At 39.7% G+C, this 4,961-nt stretch overlaps 1 non-coding gene across 1 annotated transcript; it reads right to left on the minus strand.

Annotated features, from left to right (window-relative positions):
* Nucleotides 1-603: 603 nt before the first annotated feature.
* On the minus strand, nucleotides 604-710 carry LOC115030245. Its single transcript, XR_003835837.1, has one exon. It is a non-coding gene; the product is annotated as a U6 spliceosomal RNA (small nuclear RNA).
* Between the last annotated feature and the right edge of the window lie 4,251 nt (nucleotides 711-4,961).

Here is a 4,961-nt window from a genome sequence, read left to right on the forward strand (position 1 = left end):
TTTTCAGGTGTGTTGGGGTGTCCTGGACTGGGCGAAGTGGGAGTGCTGGGTTCTGATGATGGTGAGTGGTCTTGGTTTCTGTTAGTAAGATTCTTATGTTTACCTTTCACCATCTGGTAATCTCTGGAGTTGTTATAGTTGTCTCTGTTTAGAGATTGTTCTTCTGGTGATTCTGATTATAGTCTATCAGCAGACCTGGGAGACAGGCTCTCTCCTCTGAGTTTCAGTGGTTAGAGTACTCTCTGCTGACAAGCTATCCTCTTACAGGGAAGGTGCACAGATATCTGGTGTTTGGACCTCCTCCTGGCCGCAGAAGAAGGCCCAAACAGGACCTTTCCCAGATGCTGTGTTGCTTTGGCAGGTCACAGAAGCTGTCAGCTTCTGTGGTGCACACTCTCACCTGTGCAGACTAAGTTCCTAAGTTCAGAGGAGTCCCGGATCCAAGATGGCGCTCCGTGCTGAGTGGACCACTCTCCTCCGGCTGGGAGGGTGCCGGATGTCTGCGGCCCTAAAAGGGTGCTGCCTCAGCCGCTCTGTGACTCCTGCCTGTCCCGGAAGCTGTCTGCCTCTGTGGTGCTCACTCTCACCTGTGCAGACTAAGTTAAAAATATGGAACGCTTCACGAATTTGCGTGTCATCCTTGCGCAGGGGCCATGCTAATCTTCTCTGTATCATTCCAATTTTAGTATATGTGCTGTCGAAGTGAGCACTGTACATTATATTTTAATGGGGTTATTTGAATTCTGGAGTTCAGCTTCTTGAGCTCTTTATTTACATTTCAAATGTTGGCCCCTTCCTTGTTTCTCCTCTGAATGCCCCTTATCCAGAACCCCCTCCTCCTTCTTATACGAGGGTGTTCTCCTGCCCACCTACTCACTCCTGCCTCATCAAACTAGCATTCCCTACACAGGGGCATTGAGCCGAGACAGGACCAGGTTCTTCCCCTTCCATTGATCCTAGATAAGGTCATCCTCTGCCACATATGCAGCTGAAGCCATGGGTCCCTTCATGTGTACACTTTGGTGGTTTAGACCCTGGGAGCTCTAGAGGGAGTCTAGTTGGTTAATATTGTTGTTCTTTCTATGGGGTTGGAAACCCCTTTGTCTCCTTCAGTCCTTCTCCTAACTTCTCCACTGGGGATCCCATACTCAGTCCAATACTCAGGCAGATTGCAAGCATCTGCCTATGTATTTGTCAGGCTCTGAAAGAGCATCTCAGGAGACAGCTATAATATCAGGCTCCTGTCAGCAAGCACTTCTTGGCATCATCATTAGTGTTTGTATTTGGTGTCTGTACATAGGGAAGATCCCTAGGTTGGGCAGTCCCTGGATGACCTTTCCTTCAATCTCTGCTCCTCTCCTTGTCCCTGCAATTCCTTTAAACAAGAGACATTCTGGGTTAATATTTTGAGATGACTCCATCCCTTAACCTGGTGTCATGCCTAACCACTGGATATGGTTCTATCTCCCCTTTGTCAGGTATTTTGGCTAATGGCATCCCTTTGGGTCCTGGGAACCTCTTGCTTCCCTGACATCTGGGACTTTCTGTTGGCTACCCCAGTTCCCCATCCCCCACTGCTACACACCTCAGTTCGATTTCCTGACCCTCTGTACTTCTCTCCTATCTCCTCCCACACTTGATCCTACACCCTTTATACCTCCCCTTCCTCTCTCCCTCCCAGATCCTTCTCTTCCTCTCTCTCCTTTTGTTCCCCCTTCTAAGTCAGACTGAAGGTCTTCCTTTTTTTGAGCTTCATATGGTCTGTGGGTTGTATCATGGGTATTCCAAACTTTTGGGCTAATATCCACTTATCAGTGAGTACATATCATGTGTGTTCTTTTGTAACTGGGTTACCTCACTTAGGGTGATATTTTTCTAGTTCGATCCATTTGCCTGTGAATTCCATGAATTAGTGTTTTTAATAGGTGAGTAGTACTACACTGTGTAAATGTTCTGTATCCATTTCTTTTGTGAGGGACATCTGGGTTGATTCCAGCTTCTGGTTATTATAAATAAGGCTGCTATGAATATAGTGGAGCATGTGTCCTTGTTATAAGTTGGAGAAGTGTCTTTTCGTTATATGCTCAGGAGTGGTATAGCTGGGTCTTCAGGTAGAACTATTTCCAATTTTCTGAGGAACTGCCAGAATGATTCCCAGAGTGGTTTTACCAGCTTGAAATCCACTAGCAATGGAGGAGTGTTCCTCTTTCTCTACATCCACACCAACGTCTGCTGTGATCTGGGTTTTTGATCTTAGCCATTCTAACTGGTGTGAGGTGGAATCTCAGGGTTGTTTTGATTGGCATTTCCCTGATGACTAAGGATGTTGAACATTTCTCTAGGTGCTTCATGGCCATTTGAGATACCTCAGTTCTGTTTATCGTTGCATTCCATTTTGTAATAGTGTTGTTTGGTTCTCTGCAGTCTATCTTCTTAAGTTCTTTGTATAGATTGGATATTATCCCTCTATCAGATGTAAAGTTGGTAAAGATCTTTTCCCAATATGTATATTGCCAGTTTATATTAGATACAGAAGAGAGCAAAGATTCCCAAATCCAAGGGTCCATAAACATCTTCAACAAAATTATAGAATAAAATTTCCCTAACTTAAATAGATACATCTCATTTTTTTCTTTGAATAGTTGTGTTTTCCTAAGCAATCATTTTATAATGCATGAATAATAGTCCCTGGAGAAAAGTCTATTTCACTAAGCATTATTGGCTATTGAATAGTGGACGATTTAATTATGAATCTAATATATGATCCAGTCATTTTTATTCTGTCAAAATGTACTCAGTTATAGTCATAAATTATTTTAAATTAAATTCTTTAGACTGTTATATTATAAAATATATAATATTAATTTTCTAAAACAAAATACAGTAAAAATAATTCAATAAATGGTCAGATGTGAGGGCACAATATCATGTTTGCCATGTTCAACCTGTGTTACAGGATGCTTACTCTGTGGCATAAACTGAATGTGTTGTTCTTGGGTGGTCATAATCAGAAACAAGAAGACAATCTTGATAGAAAAGGTAGATAATGGAATGTAATACTCTAGTAAATCAGATAACATATTTGTGTAGCCAAATATTGTAGGTCTTACTAAAATAACATTATACAATGTAAAATATGGTCAAATACAGTGGTGATCAGCACTTAAAAACATGAGATAGGATGATTCCATGAAGTTTTGTTACACAGTGAGTTCCAAACCAGCCTATGCTAGTGTGAAATTCTGTCTCAAATAAAACAAAACAGAGAGAAAAATACTTCTAATTTATACTACTAATATTAGTATTACATAAGATATGGCTGTTCATAATACTCATGCACTTGGAAGGATGAAGAAGATCTACCTGTGCTCCTGTACTACATACTGAATTCAGGGCCAAGCTGAACTACACAATGAGCTCTTTTATCAATATAAAAAATATGTGAAAGAAAAAAAGAGAACGGAGAAAAGAGACACACAGTGAAAAGGTTAATGTAATGAAGCTGTGTTAGAAGACCTGCTTTAGGTGAAACATTAGATAGAGACATTACAGAACCTATATTTGTCAGTTTTTCACTGTTCAGAAGACAGAGACTTTCTAATGTTAAAAAACCTACAATAAATCTAAGACTTTTATTAGGTGATACAGTAATTAATAAAGATACTGAAAGAAAATGTTTCTTTTTTTCTTTTGAATTCCTGGTGGCCAGAGCATGAGTATCAACACTGTTTATTTGGTATTCTGCATGTCTCTCACACCTTACACCTTACTAGTTATCTTTTAAAAATAAGTTAAGAAACTGTCTTCTATTCTGTCAATGTTATTTTTTTTTGTTTTTGTTTTTAGATTTAACTTTATTTGACTGAGCTTTCTATTTATTCGAGCCTGTCTTCCATGCCTGAGATATTCTCTCTCTCTCTCTCTCTCTCTCTCTCTCTCTCTCTCTCTCTCTCTCTCCCTCTCTCTCATTATATGGGCTAGAAGAAGGGCTGAAGCAGACAGGTAGCATCAGGACTACCAGTACTCTGAAGAGTCCAGAACAGAGGAGGCAAATAAGGATTCAAGTGCTTTACCAGCCAGATGTAAAATTCCCTGGTAGCGCACAGGCTAGGCAGGAGTAGACACAGACTATTGGAGATGGATAAAGGGGATAGTGAGAAAGAACTACAGCATCTCTGGTCTGTTTCAGGAAAGCAATTCTCAAAGGAATGGAGATGATCTGTGAGGATGACATAGGGTTAAATTGGAAAAACTTATGATTTTGAATAGAGTGGGCAGCAAAGATCTTCCTACTGATACATGTTCACTACCAACATAGCTATGTGATCATACTAAAATTTGTGATAAACTTCTTTGAGCAGATATTTTAGGAAACAATTGTTAAAGATGTTGATGTATTTATTAAAAACGTGACTTATTCAGTCATTCTAATAATATTTATTGTACTTTATTTAATATTAAGAACTGCATTAAGTCCAACTGATACCTGACTAGATACTTATCCTTCATTCATGCTTAATCAAGAGCTAATCAGGACTGGAAACCATTGTTCAGTTGATAAAAGTGCTTGCTGTACAAACATAAGGATGTAAGTTCAATCCCTAGCACATGTATTTAAAAAGTAAAAATTCAGGTACCATGGAACATTCCTGCAATTCCATTTCTGGGTGGGTGGAGGCAGAAGGATCCCTTTGGCTTACTGGTCAGCCAGCTGATATAGATGAATCAGCTGGGAAAATGCTTCCTATGCAAATACAATGACATTTGGCCACCCCAAACGTGTACAAACACATGTACATACCACTACATATAGTTAATGATAAATAGCAATAATACAATTATTCAGTGAGTTCCATTGAAAAAGTTTGAGTGACTGTGCCAAAACAATCAATGTCAGAAAGACTGTGAAGCCATTAATAAGATCTAAGATAAACTGACTGCTTGTTAAATGCTCTTTCTAG

The sequence above is a fragment of the Mus caroli genome, chromosome X (genome assembly GCF_900094665.2).
Source record: "Mus caroli chromosome X, CAROLI_EIJ_v1.1, whole genome shotgun sequence".
Lineage (NCBI taxonomy): Eukaryota > Metazoa > Chordata > Mammalia > Rodentia > Muridae > Mus > Mus caroli.